Genomic DNA, 22,365 nt, shown 5'->3' with positions numbered 1-22,365 from the left:
GTCAAGGTATACCTCAATCTCCCTATGAATCATGTTGTGAAAGAGAGTGACCATGGCTCGTTGGTATGTAGCACCGACGTTCTTCAATCCAAAACGCATGACCCTATATAAGAAAGTTCCCCATGGGGTTATTAAAGTGGTTTTCGCCATGTCTTATTGAGCCATGCGAATCTGGTTGTATCCGGAGAAGCCATCCATAAAAGAGAAACAAAAAACTAAGTAGTGTTGTCCACTAACATGTCAATGTGAGATAGTGGGAAATCATCTTTGGTACTTTATCTATTCATATCTCTATAATCTATGGACATTCTTATTTTGCTGTCCTTCTTGGGCACGGGCACAATGTTGGCAATCCACTAAGGATAATTGGAAACCGCTAGGAAATCGGCATTGAGCTGTTTTTGTACCTCCTCCTTGATTTTCATTGCCATGTGGGGATGAGTCCTTCATAGCTTTTGATTTACTAGAGGGTATTCTTCTTTAAAAGGCAGATGGTGGACCATGATATCAGTATCGAGGCCAGACATGTCTTGGTATGACCATGCAAATACATCCACGTACTCCTTGAAAAGCTTGATCAGTTTTGTCTTCATCTCATCTTGCAGAGCTGAGCCGACTCTGACTTATTTTGCTTCCTCATTTGTCCCCAGGTTAACCACTTCCACTGATTCTTCGTGCGACCGGATGACCTTTTCCTCTTGTTTGAGTAGTCTTGCCAATTCTTCTGGGAGCTCGGCCTCTTCCTCACAATCTTCATCAGCTTGATTAACCGGGTTATCAAAGTCATGCGAGACTATAGTGGAATTGTCGTTGGTGGTTGTCGAGGGTGATCTGCACGATTTAGGTTTCATGATTTTATTGATATAAAGGAAAAAATGATTTAAAAAGAAAATTTTAAAACAAAAGAAAAATGCCATTTTTGAAAAGGTGAAATAATAAATGAAAGACAAGGATCACAAAATTGACTGTGAAACATGGATCTTTTTCATTAATGATTTTAATAGGGAAATTTTATGGCCCCCTACAAATGGTTCTCCCATGCATTGGACTTGACATGGGTTCCTTTTGATTTTAATAAAAAAGGGAAGGAAACAGGGGAAATTACATTTCAAACAAAGTTACTTCCGGTATCTCAGTTTCGGTCCACTTATTGGCACCCATTCCATTAATCTTCTTGAAGATCAATCATGCATCTTCAATATCTTCTTCCACGGTACATGCACAATCCTTATCAAGGTAACCAACACTTGAGAAGTATTCATATAGCGGGAGCACTAATCTCTTTGTAGCTATCGGTGCAAGCTTCTTCAAATTATGGGAGTTGTATCCCAAACCAGTATGGTCCTTATTGGCAGGAAACTCTAGCATCCTTCGCCAACCCAAAGGGTGTCCATTCTGTATAATTGTTAAAGCATCCTGGAGAGAGGCCATTGAAAATCCGGCTTTCTTGGGTTCATCCCTAGTTGGGAAAACCATTTCAATGTTGACCACCTCGAACGATTGAAATGATATTTCCTTTATCTCCCCCTCTCCTTCAATATAGCAGAACAAATCCAGATGACTTACTAGAAAATCTTCTTCACCTTCCACCACTACTAGCTTGTTATTCACTACAAATTTCAGCCACTGGTGGAGCGTCGAAGTGACAGCTCCAGCGGAATGAATCCATGCTCTCCCGTCCAGGAAACTGTACGTTGGATGGATATCCATTACAAAGAAGGTGATGAAGAAGACATGGGGTCTTATCTTAATGAGTAGGTTTATCTCAACAATTACAGTCCTTCTCGACCCGTCAAACGCTCTTAACACCAGTTCATTGGGTTTCCTGACAAGCCCTTTAATAGTCGGCTTAGCCAAAGAGCCTCTAGGCATCACATTAAAGGAGGAACCAGTGTCCACCAGAATCCTGGATAAAACTATTTACACACACTCAATGCAGATGTGGAGGGCCTTGTTATGGTTTCTCCCCTTAGTGGGGAGCTCTGTGTCATTAAACCTCAAACTCAAGCTGGTGGCTATATTATTGAGTACACCTTTAAATTGGCAGACCGAGATTTCTTGGGGTACGTAAGTTGCCTTCAAGAACTTCACCAGTGCATCTTTGTGGGTGTCTGAGCGCAACAATAGAGATAACATTGAAATTTTGGGGGTTGTCTGGTTGAGTTGCTAAACTACCCGACAATCACTCATATTGATGATCCGTATGAACTCATCTGCTTCACTTGTTATTGGAGGGTCTTGCCTTGGTTGGGCATTATCAACTTGTTCGCCCCTGTCCTGGGCTGATGGACTACTTTTCTCAATCGGGGGTGGTGCTGGTGCGAAGATTCTGCCGCTTCTGGTTACGCTTCTGGTTCCGACAATATTTATTAACAGATCATTGGTCTTAATAGGTTCGGCTTGTACTTTATGGCCGTGGATGTACACATGTGTGTTATACATCCAGGGAATTGCTTTGGTATCGTTATACTGGAACAAAGCCAGAACTATTATAATCATTGGTATAGTACAGTTCTTTGAAAGAGACATTTGAGAAAGATCATATAGGATTTGCAAGGTAGAAACTTCGTCGTATGGAATCTCATGGGTTGAGACATCCTTAATAGTGGAGGGTCGATCAATTATCAATATTCCTTGGTTCATGAGAGTTTGAATAGAAGCTTTCAAAACTTCAAATTATTGTGGGTCCTTTGAATAATACTCACAAGTTTGATCATAAACGGAGAATGCGTCACTTCTCAATAAAACATTCTCGATTTCCAAAAGAGGGGTCTTCAAATCATTGACAGATGTTATCACCTTTCTTCCGCTGTCCAATTCCACCATGTTTATGTTAGAACAAGATTTTGGTTCTGCAATATATCTCTAAGTTCTTATGATAACACAAACCGAAAAAAATTGGTACCCTAACAAATTTCTCTAAGTGTGCAAGACTCTAAGGAAAAATAAATCTGATGAGAAAAATATCTGACAACTAACAAAGTCCAGAACAACTAATTCAGCATTGAAGAGATCATATCTGACTTCAGATAAGAACTCTTATGAATAAATTACACACATAATCTGTCATTAAATCTTTCAGCTGAAGACTTTGAAGATGTGTACATCTAAAGACTCTGAAAACTGTACACCTGAAGATTCTGAAGACTTGCACACCCGAAGGATCTGAAGACTTTATATCTGAAGACTCTGAAGACTTCACATTATAAGACCTCTATCTGAAGATCAGTCAAGATAACAATGAAGACTAACTACCAAATAACTATCTAAAGAATACAAGCTCTAAATCATTTAACTCATCAAAATCAGAAGCTTAACCAAGAAGTATTCTAAGTATGGTATGGAGTTATATAAGGATAGTATTGACCACACTCCAAAACTGCTATAGAAAGGGACAAGAAAATTAATGTCATTAAGCCCCATAATTGGCAAGATATCTCCATCAATTTTCTCTCCAACGGTATCATCTCCAAACTCTATATAAAGGTCTCCCTATCATCATACCAAAACACGAAGCTATTACACAAGAATTCTATAATATACCTTGAACAATATATTGAATACTTGCTATTGTAAAATTCAGTAATCACACAAGAGTTGTTGCTCATAGTGTGATCATTGATCATCTGTTCTTAATTATTGTCATACTGCTTATCTAGAAGCACTAAACATACACTTGTAATTCTCTATAGTTATTGTGGTTCCTCAAGTGACTTGTGAAGTTTGTAGACTTGAGAGGGCTAAGAGATTACTAAACTCTTAGACGATTGTTGTAATCTTTCAAGATTATTGAACTAAGTCCTTATTGAAGGCGAAATCACCTTGTCCAAATGGACTAGAGTAACTTTGATTTTCAAGCGAACCAGGATAAATTCCTTGTGTTATCTGCTTTTATTTTTGTGTGTGTGATGTTGCAAAAGTTTTTATTTATTGTAAAAAACAATTCAACCCCCCCCCCCCCCCCCCCCCCCTTTTGTTTTTCTCCACCTTCAATTGGTATCAGAGAGCTTCGACTATGTTATTGGTTTTTGAATCAAACACTTAACAGTGTAGAGAGATCCAACGTGACAAAAACATCATGGCTAACACAAATGAAAGAGATAACTACAATGCTAAACCTCCAGTTTTTGATGGAGAAAATTTTGATTACTGGAAGGACAAAATTGAAAGCTTCTTCCTAGGTTACGAAACTGATCTATGTGACATTGTTACAAATGGTTATGAACCACCCATCTCTGCTCTTAGTATAGCCATTCCAAGAAGCATAATGAATGAGGATCAGAAGTGTGATTTCAAGAATCACGACAAAGCCAAAACTATTTTGTTGAATGAAATATCCAACAATGAGTATGAAAAGACCACCAACGGGGAAACAACTAAAGAAATCTTTGATTCCTTAAAGATGACTCATGAAGGCAATAATCAAGTCAAAGAGACTAAGGCTTTGGCCTTAATCCAAAAGTATGAAGTCTTCAAAATGGAAGATGATGAAGCTATTGAGGTAATGTTTTCTAGATTCCAAACATTAGTTGCAGGACTCAAGGTTCTGGACAAAGGATACACAACAGCAGATCATGTCAAAAAGATAATCAGAAGTCTTCCAAAGAAGTGGAGACCTATGGTTACTGCTTTGAAGTTATCAAAGGACTTGAACAACATAAGCCTTGAAGAACTTATCAGCTCCCTCAGGAGTCATGAGATTGAGCTAGAGGAAGATGAACCTCAGAAGAAAAGAAAATCAGTAGCTCTGAAGTCTAGATCAGAAAGAAGAAATCTAGAAAGGAACAAAGCCTTTCAAGCTGAAGAAGAAGACGACGATGACTCTGAGAAGGAAGATTCTGATGATGAAGAGGAGTTATCTCTTCTATCCAGAAGAATCAAAAAACTCTGGAGAAAAATAAATAACAACTTCAGAAGACCCAGACAGAAGGAAGATCGTCCAGAGTCAACCTCCAGAGGCAGACCCAGAAAGAGGTAACATGCTATGAATGCAAAGAACCTGGACACTACAGAAATGGATGTCCAAAGCTCAAGAAAGACAGTTCAGAAACGAAGGGTTCAAGAAAAACTCCTTCAAAGTAAATAAGAAGGGACTCATGGCAACATGGGATGACTCTGAATCTGACGCTTTAGAATCTAATTCTGAAGAGGAGTAGGCAAATGTTGCATTCATGGCCACCACATCTGGAAGTTCATCCGAAAAGGAATCTAACTATGAAGAGGTATTCTCTGACTTTTCTCATTCTGATCTGGAAGCTTGTTTATCAGAATCTATGAGCTTGTATCAGAAGCTTCGACTGAAATTCAAGAACCTGAAAAAGGTTCATGAAGAGATAGTTGAAGAATGTTATAAGCTTGAGAAAGAATTTCTGAACTTAAAGAAAACAACTTTGTCCTTGAAAAAGAAAATAAATTTTCAACCAAAAAATGTTCAAAACTTGAAGAAACTCTTTCCAAAGCTCCCCCTACTTCTGACACCATCATATATAAATATGAAAAAGCTTTTCAGAAATTTCTAACCAATGGGCTTGAAAGAAGAAAAATGGGTTCTATGATTTATAGTGTTAGTCACAATAAGAAAAGAGGAATTGGATATGACTCCAATGAATATGAGTTAAAACCTTCTGCAGAAAACAAATTGAAATCTCCTTTTTCTTATCATTACACACATGCACAAACACAGAAATTTAATAATGCTAGAAAACCCAAAGTTTTCGGAAACTCTGGGAGAACTAATCATAAAGGACCCTAAAGATTCTGGGTACCAAAAGATAAAATAGTATATGTTGCAAATATCTTGTGCAGTTGAGTTAAAACACCAATCATGGTACCTGGACTCTGGATGCTCGTGACACATGACAAGAAGAAAGCATATGTTCCAAAGCCTGTAACTTAAAGACGCTGGCTTCGTAGGATTTGGAGGAAATCAGAAAGGAAGAATCAGAGGATCTGAAATAGTTGGTAATAAATCTCTTTCTTCTATTTTTTGATGTCCTTTATGTTGAAGGATTAATGCATAACTTGTTATCCATAAGTCAATTAAGTGATAACGGTTATGATATAATCTTTAATCAAAAAATGTGCAAAGCTATTAATCAGAAAATTGGCACAGTCCTTTTCACTGGTAAGAGGAAGAACAACATTTAAAAAATTAAGCTTTCAGATTTAAAAGATCAAAATGTAAAATGTTTAATGTCTGTAAATGAAGAGCAACGGGTGTGGCATATACGCTTGGGTCACATTACCATGAGGAGGATTTCTCAGATAAATAAACTTGAGTTAGTCAGAGGCCTAACTAAGATGAAGTTTTCTTCAGATGCTCTTTGTGAAGCATGTCATAAAGGAAAATTTTCTAAAAACACCTTCAAAAACAAAAATGTTTTTTCTACCTCTAAGCCTCTGGAACTTTTACACATTTGTAAGACCCCAATTTTGACCCTAAGATCCCTCATGCTATCTCATCATTTGCATTGGCTTTGGGATCACACCTTGGCATCCTCCTTACTCCTCATTCATTGGGTTTGCATTGGGAGAGATCACCAAGCACATTTGATTGTATTATACTTTGTTTTTTATTATTTACTAACTAAAATACCAAAAATATGTCTATGTATAACTTTGTTTCTTTTGTAGGTAGTGTATGCATCCACCAATGCCTCATCAAGCTCACACTAGGGTTTAAGACCCTCAATGCAAGGAGATAAATCAAGAGATGGTTCACATTAGTTCTAGACATCATATATGGGTTTCTATGATCTTCATTTATCATTTTGATCAAGAATTCATCAAGAGTTTGAAGCTTGTTTGCCTTGGAAGCCCTAATTCATCTAGGTATCTTGTGTGACTTCCTCAACAAGTTTCTTCAACATTTGATCAAACATATCAAGGGATACTTCATTGTACATCATATTATGCATATATGATCCTCTATAAGTCCAAAAGATCAAGAGAACTTCAATTTTGCAAGTTGGTTCATGGTGGTTGACCAGACAAAGTCAACTGGTCAAAACTGGGGTTCATTAGACCCTATATCCTACATTTTTTGTCATATGAAAATGATTCCAAGAGAAAAGTTACTTCTTATGACATTACAAACAACTTTAATGTTTAGGTAAAGTTATTTCTTATGGTGAAAGATTATAGGTCATTTTGTTTGTGCCCTAGTTAGGAGGTCAATTTCCAAGGACCATAACTTGCTTAATTTTTATGAGATGAAGGACATCCAAGTTTCATGATAAATTTCAAGATTTTCTATCCAACTTTTATTCTTTGAGAAATTTTAAATTCAACTTTCGAGGGCATGTGCCAAGAGGAAACATTATAGGTCATTTTGGGTCATTATCATTGAACAAACAATTTTCCTCAACTTCTAAAATGCATAACTCCCTCGTGAAAAATACAAATGAGGTCAAATTTATGAACAAATTGAAAAGGTTTGAAAGAGATACAACTTTGGTGAAGGAACTTTTTTCATTTGAAGCTCATGGCAAAAGTTATTCAAGGTGGAAGAAGTGAACATTTGACTTGGTACTTAAAAAAATTTCAATTATGTTTGATTTTACAAACTTCCACCTTAAAATTCATCATGATCCAAGCTTCAAATGGAAACATGTTCAACATAAAAGTTGTTCCCCTTGATCTCACCTTTCCAAAAAGTCCAAAACCACTTCATTTGGCCAAGTTTTGAATGACTTGCGCATGGTTACTCTTCATGGTTCCATTTGGATGAATCTCATTACCACTTTTCAGTTTCAAATGCATGGCTTCATGTTACACTTTCAGCATTGCTCATGATCACTTTTGGACTGAATTACATCACCTCATAGGCCTCTCACACCCCCATGCAAGCATGCATCTCACCTTTCCAATTTTGGCCAATTTTTTAAGTGTGTAAAAAGCAATGACCAAGCCTATAAATACAAGTGCCTTGATCTCAGAATTGGAGCCCTCTTGCCCAAGCTTCGCCCCCATTCTCTCCCAAACCCCATTGAAAGGACAATCTTGAAGATTTCTTGAGAAATCGAGTTTCAATTCTCATTCAATTTTTGAATTGAAACTCCAAGAGTCCAAGCTTTTTAACCATCCAAATCATCTTCTACAAGCTTCTAGAGTCAAGCCAAGCCAAATTAGAAGTAAGATCAAGCCAATTTGAAGCTCCTCGAAGGTGAAATTTCAAAAACTTTTCTCCTTCGATTCTCTCTTATTTCTCATCCATTTTGATTGATTGTTGCTTTCCTGAAGTCCTACCAATGTAGGCAATAAGATTGAGTTGCTTTGAGGTCAAATCAAAACAACTCAGACCATGAACTTCAACTTTCAAATCCATGTATCTTTCAATATACTTGAAATTGGAAGAAATGAAGGTCAGATTCGTGCTCCTGAGCATTTTTCCTTCAGAAACATCTACTCACTTTCCATTTTTCATTTGGTTGAGGGTGGATCAGTCCGGTGAGGTCCACCAGAGAGGATGACCGAAGCTAGGGCTCTGGTGGTGCGTTGGCAAAGTCAAAACCATCTGCTCATGAATCTATATTTTAATCTCAACCTTCCATTTTGATTACCACTTGTGTTGCGCGTTTGACTCAGGTGTTTGGTGCATTCTAGCACGTGACCATCATATTTGCCACCTCAATTAATGAGGGAGATCTGACGGCCCTTGTTTTTTTGAATTTCTTTTTATTTTCTGATTTTTCATTTAATCCCTTTATTTTGATTAATTCATTTTAATTTCATTTTTAATCCAAAAAATATGGGACTTTCACCAAAAATCTTTAAATATTTTTCTCTTCCATATTCTGAATTAAAAATATTTTTTGGATTAATTTTGATATTTTTCATGAATTAAATTTTTTATGCATATTTTTAATTGTTTAAAAATACTCCTGACTTTTCAAAAATAGTGAATTTTTTTGTCTAAGGTCCTTTGGCCTTGTTTAACCTAGGATAAATCCCTTGGCCATTTATTTGGTGTTTTGAAGGGATTTTAGGTTTTGACCAAATTAAAATGTATTTTAATTCATTTTTAAATTGTTTTTTAATTGATTAAATGCTTGAAAATAATGTTGAGCCATTTTTAGGGTCTTGTGATGTTTGCCTTTCTGTTTGGGCTTTGGTCAAGGTTGATTTGACTTTTGTTGGATCAAAACTATTGGATTTAGGGGATTGATGAAATGTACATTTCATCTCCCAAAATGAATGAATGGTTTTGATTTGATGAAAGTCCTCCCATGATCAATTTGCGTTTCTATCTTCCCCTCCCTCTTCATATTCATCCATATTCTTCTCCATTCCATCATTTGACCAATGAAATCTCTAATGTCTAAAGGCTAATTAATTCATTAATGATCTTGTGTCAGATGAATCAATACAAGCATGACTGAGATAGATCACTCCCTCTTGACTTTTCTTTTAGTGTGTGGTATGTATTAGGAGTTTGGTTCTTCATACCAAATCTCTAACATGCATTAACACCTATATTTTTATTGCCCGGCCTCAGATAGTTATGACTTCTAAATAAGTTAAATTACGATTGCTTAACATAAAGTTAAATCTGACCCTCGAGGCATAACATTCTAGTAAGTGAGATTGTAAGTCTCCCATTCTTTATGGCATTGTGTGGAGACTTGACCTTTTTCCTTTCATGGGAGCTAGTGGCATACTTGTTGAATTATCCACGTTGGAGCCCTTCTCATGGAAGATGTCTTGGTTTTGAGTATTCTCCAAAGAATGACTTAATCAATTAAAATCACCATTAACACTTGACTAACTTTTGACTAACATTTAACTAACTCTTGTTAATATTGCTTTACTTTCAAGTCATTTACTATTATGCAATTTAAATTTCAGTCATTTATCATTCATTGCCATTTACATTTCATATAACTTGTTTATGATTATGTCATTTTCACTTTGCTCATTTGAGTCATATCTTGTGATTGTATATATTGTTTGTGTGTTTTGGTTTTGTTTGTGGTATTAGGACCTTAAAATACCTAATAATAAGGAAAACCCTAAAAAAACATCTGGTGGACTGTTGAAATTGATATGAACTTTTGGACTTAGGATTAGACAACATTCCCTGTGCTAAAAAGACTTGGACAATGCCAACATTTTCAGACTGAGCTATCTCTAATTGAGCCTTCATCTGATGCAAGACCTTGAGGATTTCTTTGATTCATCTGCTACTTTGTCTTCGTGTTTAATTTCTTATTTGTTATTGCCTATGTCTGATGTTTTGTTCTGAGTTGATCAAGGAATATTTCATCTGATACATGGAAAGACAATGAAGACTGCTAGCTATTGGAGTGCTTGCTTGGATGTGGCTATCTTTATTTGATGCCTTGATCTTCATGATGTCTGGATATTATTCATTGCTTATTGATCATTGCTTAATTAAAGTCCAAAGGAAAATGGGTTTCTATATGACATTCTTGTCTATTGGATTGCATCCCATTATCAGATCTTTTCAACTCTTAACTTTTAAATTTCTGCTTAGGATAGCCTCTTCATATCCTCCCACTTCTTAAATTTCAAAATCTCTCCCCCTTTTCAAAACGTTTCTTTGCTTGTGGCTTCAAACTTAGACTTTGTTTTAATAATTAGAAACTTTGGTCTTATGCCGTTGAATTTTCAAACTCTTTCTTAAATCAAATTTATAAATAAACTTAATCATATTGACTTGAGATTTCAAAAGACAAAAAGAACTAACAACTCTATTCAAACTTTTGGCCCCTTTGTGCCTTCTCTTATTAACTTTTATTAAAATCAATGCACCAACTCATTTGAATTTTTTACCATGAACTACGAGGTTTTGATCCCTCATTTTTATGTTGGTACGTAGGCACAAGTTCGAAGGTCTTGTCAAACACAAAAATATAATCAATGAATTCTTTTCTCACCCCCACACTCTATTTTTCTCAAACATCTTTTATACCAAACACATATGCACACATAAAAAAGGGCTCCCTAGGAGTACCTAGGATACTTTGGGTGTTAATACCTTCCCTCTGTGTAACCAACCCCCTTACCTATAATCTCTGGAATTTTATTAGTTTTGATTTGAAAACTACTTATCTTTGGGTTTTGTTCGTACTTTTCCCTTTTCCTTTGAAAATAATAAAAGCGCAGTGGCGACTCTGGTTTTATTGATGTTAAGCTTATCCATAGCTTGATGGTCATGAATTTACCGCTAAAAAAATTAAGTGGCGACTCTGCTGGGGAGTAGTCCTCAGTGGGTTTAGCCTGACTTTTTATGTGTATATATTTGTAAATTTGATGTTTGTATATTGTTTGTGTGATATAATCTGTCTGTTGTGCTTTGTGATCTCTGAGTGGTGAGATAAGTTCTAACCCGAACTTTAGTGCAATTAAGATAGGAGGATGGTATAGTCATGTTCAACTTGTGTGGAGTGATCCTTAACTAGTTGGCTTGAGACCCATCTACTCAGTGGAGACCCTTTTTGAGTTATTAATGTCACACAAATTACTTGTGGATAGGCATTACTTTCTCTGATTTGGGGTCCTAGAAGCTGAGGGCCGTAGAACATTTAACCCAACTTGTCTTATTTAGGACGTAGTGTGAAGACTGTTCAGGTGTATACCTGATAACAGTTGTTACGCGATACTACACCCATACGAGTTTCTCTTGAGAATATTATGGGTTAATGAGTCAGTCATCCTAACCTATAATATCTGATAGATGGGATCAAGACTCTGGGAACTTTTTAGAACATGATCTTCAGGTTTTTTATCCTTAGCACACTCCTTTGGGATGGTTTTTAACCTGACTTCATGCTCGTGACTCACAACAAACCTTTTGATTCTCGGTTGATCCAATCAAGTCTCATAAATATCAATGGAACTTGGGTGTTGATAAGGTGAAAACTATAATCCACCAAAATGGATGATTAATCTTGATGATGACTTGATCCATCCTTTGACCTTTGTTTGTGTTTGCCTTGTGTGTGATCCTTTGTTTGTGATTGTTGTATTCATGCATACATGCACATCATAACATTCATCACAGAAAAATAAATTTCAAGGAAACTAAGGTCTTGTTTGCAAATATTTTTAAACCATGGATTATGGATGAAGGAACACTAAGAAGTACAGTTTCAGGTGTCCTGATTTGAAAGAACTAAGGAAGTTTTCATCCTTTGTATTAGATCCTTTGGACTTCAAGCAACGTCATGAGAAGCTTTTGGCTGTATTATCTGCTGATGTGGTTGAAGAACTTCTGAGTGTTTTGGTTCAGTTCTATGATCCTACCTACCGGTGCTTCCCTTTTCCCGATTATCATCTTGTACCTACGTTAGAGGAGTATGCCCATCTCTTGGGAATACCTATATCTGACAAAGTACCTTTTAGTGGATTGGAGGAGATTCCCATATCTCATGTTATATTTGAAGCTCTTCATCTGAAGAAATCTGAAATTGATGCTCATTTGGTGAAGAAAGGAGGCATTCTTGGGTTGACTTCTGAGTTCCTCATTGGTAAAGATAATGTCTTTGCTCAAGCCAGTAGTATGGATGCTTTTGAACACATCTTTGTATTACTCATCTATGGTCTAGCTTTGTTCCCTAACATTGACGATTTTGTTGATGTTAACTCCATTAGAATCTTCTAGATTGGGAGTCCCGTTCTGACTCTGTTGGGTGACATGTATTTCTCTTTGCATTTGAGGAATTCTGAAGCTGGTGGGACTATTGTGTGCTATGTTCCTCTTCTGTACAAGTGGTTTATTTCGCACTTGCCTCAGACGCCTACTTTTTTGGAGAATAAGCAATGTCTACGGTGGTCTCAGAGACTCATGTCTCTCACTAATGATGATATTGTTTGGTATGATTCTGCATTGAGTAGTGTGGATATTATTGACAGTTGTAGTGAATTCTCTAATGTGCACCTCATTGGTACACAAGGAGGAAACAACTACAACCCTACTTTGGCTCATCGTCAACTTGGGTTCCCCTTGAGAGATAAACCTAATAACACTCAGTTAGAAGGTCTATTATATCAAGAGGATAAAGATCCCTAACATTTGAAGCAAAGGATGATACATGTTTGTCATAATATGCATAAGAAAGGAAGATCCGAGCTTGGTCCATGTAACTGTGTAGCTTTGGAAGCTTACACTACTTAGGTGAAGAAGAGAGCTCTGGAGCTGAAGATGTCGTACGCCTGTGAAAGACCTATGTCTTTGGTTATGGCTGAGCCATCAACTCTCTCTAACCAAGATATAGAGGAGTTGGAAGACTCACTCACCAAGATGAAGCAAGAGAAACATATGTGGGAAGAGTGGTTCCATGCTTTGAGCCGAAAGCATGAAGAGTTGCAGCTTTAGTCGAAAGACAAAGATGCACTTATTTAGATTCTTGAAGACCGTGCTGTGAAGAGACAGAGAGAGCCAGAGGGTCTATCTTCCTCTAGTATGCCTCAGTCTTCCGGTGCTTGGAAGAAGATTGTTGATCAGCTAATTCTTGAGAAGGCTCAGATGAAAACATCCTTTGAGCCTGAGATTCGACGCATCCGTAGGAAGTATGCATCCATAGCCAGATTATCTGATGCAGTTGTTAGGGATCCTTAGGATGATAATTTCCTTTTCTCTTGTATTTGTATTTTGGTTTCTAAAATTGTACTCAGTGTAATCCTTCCAAAATTGTAAGAATAAAAAGAGATTTTATGGTCAATCAAATTATTATTATTGTTATTATTTGAATATATATTTGCAAATATGACTTCATATGTTCCTTGAAATTAAAAATAATAAAAAACATTGCATTTCATGCATCATTTGCATAACAGGTTTTTGTCGCCAGATGTCTTATCAGTTCTTCTTCTATGCATCAGCCAAGCTGACTCACCGCTATAATACTCGCGATAATCAACCAAAGAGAATGGAGCATCTAGAGCAAGAGAATCGAGAGCTGAAGGATGAGATCGCCAGGCTTACGACGCTGATGGAACCTGTGATTGCTGCCCATAATCAGTCATCACCAACTTATGCAACTCCTCCTCCTCAGAGGACTGTCATTTCTGAGGTTGCTACCTCAACTGTTCCTGTTACTGCTTCCAGTCAATCCATTCCTTCTATGCCTGCTGGATTCCCTTGGGGAATGCCGTCAAATTTTATGCCAGAAGGGTATGCGCCCACATTTATTTCTCTGTCGATATTGTGAGAGAATTCTTTACCTTGAATTAATTTTTAATGATAGCAAATTGTGTGATCATCATTCAAATGTTGGTTGTGCATTGCATTACATGATACATTTGTGTTTTTATTATGTTTTCCATCCCACTCTACTGTTGCATAACTGTACATATAAACCTACATTGATACTTCCCTTAAAATAACAATTAAAATGCATTTTATGTCAGTATGCATCAATACATAAACCTCTGCATCGATACATACAGCATGTGATAAATCACAAAACCTTTCTGTTCAGTATGCATCGATGCATACGAGTCATGCATCAATACATGGAAGGCTAAAGACTCTATGCATCGATCCACACGATCCCTGCATCGATACATGACCAGTTGAAACAGCCTGTGTATCAATACATGCGCATTAGGCATCGATACATACTAGTGAAATAATCACATGCATTGATACATACGAATTATGCATCGATACATGATTAATAAATTTCACCAAAAATTCACATATCTTACAGTATGCATCGATACACACTCTTATGCATCAATACATAAAGCTGTTTTATGTTATAACAGTAACTGTTTTGCAGCATATATAAGACAGGTTATGACAGCAGTGAAAACAACGAATTCATTGAGGGAAAACAATTGAACACAAGATCAAAAGCAGTGTTGGAGCAATTGTTTGAGAGCAATTAGAAACCTGAAAGAGACTTCATCTTCTTCATCTTCTCAATCACTTTTCTTCAAGAACATTTACACATAACCATTCTTGTTCTTTGGATTAAAGAAGCATCGAGATAACGTTCAGTGGTACGATCAAGGATCTAGTTGTGGTTTGCAGTGGAACGATCGAGGATCTAGCTGAGTTGAAGATTGAAGGGGGTTTCTAGGAAAAACCTACTGGTTTGTCCTTCAAGAACTGGAGTGTTCTTGAGGGTTTGGGAGTCACGTTTGCAGAACATATTCAGCCGCAGCGTTGCGTTTGGAGATCGGGGGATTTCGCAAGCAGGTCGTGGAACCGGTGAATTGTTTGCAATTTCGTGCAGGAAAATCTTGATTGTGCTCAGATCAAGTGAAGGTTCATACAAGAAGAGGTTCTTAGAGTTTAGAATTCTGTCTTTGTATCATAACCTTGTATCAACGGATTCGGCAAAAATTGATAATCAAAGTTCTCAATTTCATTTGAAATTGAGAGGGAGACGTACCCACACGCGAGGACGACGTGGGGAACTTCCTTACCAAATCTCTGCGTATCGTATTCTTACCTTACTCCTCTTTACGTTTTAAAACTGTTTTTGGAATTTCAGTTAGTGTGTGGTGATTGTTCCTGTTGCAAGACAGCAGTGGCAAGAAAACTTTTAATCAAACTCCATTGTTGTTTATCATCGATCACATACACACCAACTGTTTGACAAAACGGTTAGCTAGATTTTATTCATTGGAAATAGACTTTAATGATAAGTGCATTCAATTAGTTAAAATTCTGGTGTGAATTGTTTCTGTCATTCTCATTAAAATCCAGCAATTAAACTTGTGTGTCCGGCTTTCTAGTAGCGGTTCAGAATAGACGGAAGTCGATTCGGGACTGATTTTTCCGCCAACTTTGAAAACTCTGATAAAATTTCAAATCCGTTAAATTTCAAAGAGGTGATCTATTCACCCCCCCCTCGATCACTAGCCACACCGTCTAACAAGTGGTATCAGAGCGCCGGTTCGCTGGTGCTCTGTGGCTGCCTGTAACAGTATGGATTCTGAACCAAAGGGGGCGTATAATAGAGCGCCTATTTTCAACGGTGAAAATTACGGCTACTGGAAAGACTGCATGCGAGTTCATATAAATTCTGTGGATAGGCTAGTATGGGCTGCCATTGAAAACGGTCTGTTTCAAATTACTATGACTAATGCAGCTGGCGCCATAGTACCTAAACCAGAAGACGATTGGAATGAGAAAGATGAGAAAAAGTGGTCGTGTGATTGGAGAGCTCGAAACATGTTAATTTCAGCACTTGGTGTTGATGAGTATTATCGAGTATCCCATTGCACGACAGCTAAAGAAATGTGGGACGCTTTAGAAGTTGCCCATGAGGGTACTACTGAAGTAAAACAGTCCCGCATTAACACACTCAATCAAGAGTTTGAGCTCTTTCGCATGAAACAAGGAGAATCCATCTCCGACATGCAAAAGAGATTCACTCATCTAACTAACCGATTGAATGCTCTTGGAAAACCTATTTCCAATGAAATTGCTACTAATAAAATTCTCAGGTGTCTTAGCAGGGAGTGGCAACCTAAAGTAACAGCAATCAAGGAAGCCAACGATCTAACAAGACTTACGATTACAACTTTGTTTGGAAAGCTGGAAGAACATCAGCAAGCATTGGAAAGTCTTGAAAAATATGAGAACAAAAGTAAGAAGGAAAAGGAGAAGAAAAGAGACAAAGAGGGAGAGAAGAAGCCAATAGCTCTTGTGGCCTCTAGCTCTAAGTCCTCACGAAAAGAGCAAAGCGACAATGATTCAAGTAGTGACAAAGACTCGGATGATGAGGAAATGGGACTGTTTGTAAGGAGATACAATAGATTCATTCGAAAGAATGGAGTCAAGCATTCCGACAAAAATCTCATGAAGTTTCGAAAACAATCTACAAATTCGAAACAAGAAGAGAACAAGAAGAGTAGAGGAAGAGGATCCTGTTTTAATTGTGGTAAATCTGGACATTATAAAACGGATTGCCCTATAAAGTATAAGGATCAAAGAAAGGATTCACCAAAAGGGTACAGCAAACAAAGAAGAGCGTACATTGCATGGGAAAGTGATAGCGATTCATCAAGCACACAAAGCTCAAGTGATGATGATGAAGCAGCAAATCTGTGCCTTATGGCTCACACAAAAAATTTGTCCTACCACAAGAAGAAAAACAATGACAAAAAGGTAAAACAAGCCTACTACAATAATTTCTCTTCTATGTCTTTTTTGGAACTAAAAATAGCTTTTGAAAAACTGCATAACGAAGCTGTAGATGCTTTTAAAAGACTATCTTCCGACAAACATATTTTTCATTTCTGGAAGGTAAAGTAAACAAAGCTGAAATTGAGTTAGAAGCGTTGAAAGCTAGTATTGCAGAAAATTCAAAAATTATTGACATTGACGGAGGTAGTAGAGTTAGGTATTGTGACGCTTGTTATATTTGGCAAAAAGAGGTAAACACTCTTAAGGTCAAATTAGAGAAAGCGCTACAACCTAAAGTTACTTATGCCGTTGACCCCAAGTTGTTTAAGAAGTCATTGAATCCTCCATATGCAAAATACTCTTTTATTCTAAAGGATTCAATGAACAAGAAACAACAAACACATCATCATGGTTTATGTCATTATTGTTGCCATGCTGGCCATACCATTGAGAAATGCAAATTTAGGAGATTTCTTGTCCCTAAAGGCATTTATCAATGGAAGCCAAAAGGCAACCATGTTAGCACTTACCCACTTGGACCCAATGAAAATTGGGTACCAACTTCTCTCTTTTGATGTTGTAGGATGAGTGCCTTGCCTCCGCAGATAGAAGGTGGTTTCTTGACAGCGGCTGCTCGAGGCACATGACCGGTGACATATCGCTCTTTATAGACTTCAAGGCAAAGAAGAAGGGATATGTCACTTATGGAGACAACAACAAAGGAGCTATACTCGGCAAAGGTAGTGTAGGTAATCCCTCCACCACTACTATTTCAAATGTCCATTTAGTTGAGGGACTTAAACACAATTTGTTAAGCATAAGTCAACTATGCGACATGGGCTATAAAGTGTCGTTTACAAAAACTTGCTGCATAATTGAACATGTTGAACAAAACATTGTGTTTAAGGGTGTAAGAGTAAACAATATCTATATGCTTGACTTGTTTGATGTACCTTTAACAAATACTAAATGTCTAGTCACCTTGAATGATGATTCTTGGCTTTGGCATAGACGTTTAGCGCATGTTAACTTCGATTTGCTAAATAAGGTTGTATCTAAGGATCTAGTAGTCGGTCTACCAAAAATAAAATTTTCAAAAGACCACCTATGTGACGCGTGCCAAATGGGAAAGCAAACAAGGGTGTCTTTTAAATCTAAAAATGTAATTTCAACTTCACAACCCCTTGAGCTTCTCCATATGGACCTCTTTGGACCTTCTAGGACAAAGAGCCTAGGTGGAAATTACTATGGCTTTGTAATAGTTGATGACTACTCTAGATTCATTTGGACTATATTCCTTCATAGCAAAGATGAAACTTTTTCTGCTTTTAAAAATTTTGCAAATCTGTCCCAAAACAAAATGAATTCCAAAATAGTTACAATTCGTAGCGATCATGGTGGTGAGTTTCAAAATTATCACTTTGAGAAGTTTTGTGACAAGTATGGTATTGAGCATAACTTTTCAGCCCCTCGCACTCCACAACAAAATGGCGTTGTGGAGCGTAAAAATCGTGTTTTAGAGGAGTTGGCAAGAACAATGCTTAATGAGGGTGGATTACCAAAATACTTTTGGGCTGATGCTGTCAGCACAGCCTGTTATGTTCTAAACAGAATCTCAATTCGGCCTATTTTAAACAAAACTCCTTATGAACTTTTGAAAGGAAGAAAACCAAACTTGTCACATCTTCACGTATTCGGTTGTAAATGTTTTGTTTTGAATAACGGTAAGGAAAACATTGGGAAGTTTGATGCAAAAGCAGATGAAGGTATCTTTCTTGGTTACTCACTGTCAAGTAAAGCATATAGAGTGTATAATAAGCGTTTACTTACTGTTGAAGAATCTGTTCATGTTTCTTTTGATGAGTCTTATCCGAAAAATGTCGGAAAAGGTATTTCTTTTGATGACGCAGGTGTATCTACAGAAGACATACTCAAGGAAGCTGTTGAGGAAATTGATCAGTCCAAAACAGCTGCCCATGAGAAGGAGGAAGATACTAGTCATGAAGAAATTGAGGAAGAAAAGACAGCTGAAGTGAATGATCTTCCAACAGCTTGGAGATCCTCAAAAGACCATCCCATTGACAACATCTTGGGAGACATTTCAAAGGGAGTAATGACTCGTTCTAAGATAAGTAATTTTTGTTCTCACTTCGCGTTTGTTTCACAAGTAGAACCTAAGAATGCCAAAGAGGCCTTGATTGATGAATTTTGGCTAATGGCCATGCAAGAAGAGCTTAATCAATTTAAAAGAAATGACGTTTGGGAACTTGTCCCTCGTCCGCGAGATCATCATATCATAGGCACTAAGTGGGTTTTTAGGAACAAGCTTGATGAAAACGGAGTGATTACTAGGAACAAGGCACGTTTAGTAGCACAAGGGTATAACCAAGAGGAGGGCATAGACTATGAGGAAACTTATGCTCCAGTTGCTCGCCTTGAAGCTATACGTCTTTTGCTTGCCTATGCGTGTTCTAAGGATTTTAAGCTTTACCAAATGGACGTAAAGAGTGCCTTTCTCAATGGTGTCATAAATGAAGAAGTATATGTTTCACAACCTCCTGGTTTTGAAAATGCTGAAAATCCAGATCATGTTTACAAATTAAAACGAGCTTTGTATGGTCTTAAACAAGCCCCTCGGGTTTGGTATGAAAGGCTTAGCAAATTCCTGATTGATCATGGATATTCAAGAGGTAAAGTAGACAATACTCTCTTTATTAAACACAAAGGGAAGCACATTCTTTTAGTTCAAGTTTATGTCGACGATATCATATTTGGTTCAACTAACATACACTTGGTCGAAGAATTTTCTAAGGTTATGCAGGGTGAATTTGAGATGAGTCTAATGGGGGAGCTGAACTACTTCTTAGGACTGCAAATAAAGCAACTTGATGAGGGTACAGCAGTATGTCAAACAAAATACTGCAGAGAACTACTCAAGCGCTTTGGAATGAATGACTCAAAATCAATCGACACCCCAATGCCTACCAACGGAAATCTAGATAAGGATGAGCACGGTAAGTGTGTAGATGTCAAAAGGTTCAGAGGTATGATTGGATCTCTCTTGTATCTTTCTGCTTCTAGACCTGACATCATGTTTAGTGTTTGTATGTGTGCACGCTATCAATCAAATCCTAAGGAATCGCACCTAAAAGCGGTGAAGCGCATATTTAGATATCTTCACGGAACACCTAAATATGGGCTTTGGTATTCCAAAGGAAGTGATTGTAGCTTAGTAGGGTACTCCGATTCTGATTTTGCTGGCTGCAAATCAGATAGGAAAAGCACAAGTGGTACATGTCACCTGTTTTCAAACTCCTTGGTCAGTTGGCATAGCAAAAAGCAAGTTTCTGTGGCTTTGTCAACTGCAGAGGCAGAATACGTTGCAGCCGGGAGTTGTTGCGCTCAGATTTTATGGCTGAAACAGCAACTACAAGACTTCAACATTCAACTCAAACGTATTCCTATCAAATGTGACAACACTAGTGCCATAAACCTTACTAAAAACCCTGTTTTACACTCACGCACTAAACACATAGAGATAAGACATCATTTCCTTCGTGATCATGTTGAAAAAGAAGACGTTGTCTTTGAGCACGTTGATTCCAAAAATCAGCTTGCTGATATTTTCACTAAACCATTGGCAACGGAACCTTTCTTCAACATTCGTCGCGAATTGGGAATCTTAGATCTTTCTCAATTGATGTCATAAGCATGTTACCTCTTAATTATATTATGCCTCACCATGGTTGATAAGAGCTGTTTTAGATGTCAATTATCCATCACAAGAGTTCTCCAACAGAGGTAATATCAATCCTTTCTACAATTTTCTTATTGCTAAGTGATTGTGTATGTTAGAACAAATGTTCTTACTCTAGTTGATATAAAATTTGATTGCATATACCCCTTGTCCATATTGTGTGCACATTAACAATCTGACTTCTGAATCTCTCTTGAGCATAATCATCATGACATAGTGCATAATGCATATTCATACTGCATTAAAATTCATTAAAAGCTAGTTCAGCATCAATATGCATCGACACAAACGAAGCAAGCATCGATCCATACATTCTGAAATTCAAATTTTTTTAAAAACTGCTTCAGGATGCATCGATGCATCCATCGCATGTATCGATACACATGCCCATTGTGAATATTTGGCATCGACGCATGACCATCTGCATCGATACATACTGATGATATCTGAATTAAATGCATTTCTTTCTCTCTCATGCATCGACACATCAGCCAATCATATCACTTCCTATCTCAAGACTTCATATCATCTTCCCTCAAAAACCCCAAAACCAGTGGCTAACCCTAATCCTCCTCATCTTCACTCTCTCTCTAAAACCCTAAATCTCACATCACCATGCCTCCACGCACTATTCCAGTCAGAGCCAAAGGAAAAGGAAAGGGAAAGGAAACAGCCGGTACATCTCAGCAACCACCAGACGTTCCTTCAAATGCCTTAGAGCTACTTCATCCTGCTGTTGCTGCTGAATTTGAGGAATCCTTCAAGACAAGGTTAGTCATGAAACCTCACGTCTTTGATAAAACAGATGCTATTCACCTACACCTAAATGAAGTGGTTGAACTCTTACATGCACAAAGACTTGGGTCGTTTCTGTCCACAAAGGATGATTATCATGAGGATTTCATTCGGGTCTTTTATGCTGGCTTACAAACTGGTAGAGGCTATATGTTCCGGTGTTCTATCGGAGTCAGAACATATACCTTTGAAGCCTCTGATTGGGAAACGGTATTTCAAATGCCGCCTCCGTCGATGGCTTTCAAGTGCTGGCATGACCTGCATTTTGATCCTGAATTTGACATGAAGGACTTTACTCCATCTATCCTAAAGATAGACAGACCGTTAAGTGATGATGAACACGTCACGTCTGGTATGATCAAGCAAACTCCGCGTATTCTTCACTGGATTATTACACATATTCTGCGTCCAACAAACAGTGGACATTCGCGGTTGGACAGGCCCTGCATATATCTTCTCTACATTTTGCAAAATAAGGTGCTCTTAAATTGGGCTAATTACTTTGTAAAACGTCTATTTTTCGTGCGAGACAGCTCCAAGAATGTGGCTCTAGGTTATGCCTCTCAAATAATGAAAATTCTTAAGTTTTGGAAAGTTGCAATACCTATTGTTCCTCTCCTATCTCCATCTGCTGCTCAAGAGTTTGACTCTGCCACTCTATCGCATATGGGATATCGGTGGGACAAGGACCGCAAATGTTTCTATT

The sequence above is a fragment of the Lathyrus oleraceus genome, chromosome 4 (genome assembly GCF_024323335.1).
Source record: "Lathyrus oleraceus cultivar Zhongwan6 chromosome 4, CAAS_Psat_ZW6_1.0, whole genome shotgun sequence".
In the NCBI taxonomy this organism is placed as follows: Eukaryota; Viridiplantae; Streptophyta; class Magnoliopsida; order Fabales; family Fabaceae; genus Lathyrus; species Lathyrus oleraceus.
Note: the sequence above shows the minus strand (reverse complement) of the source record.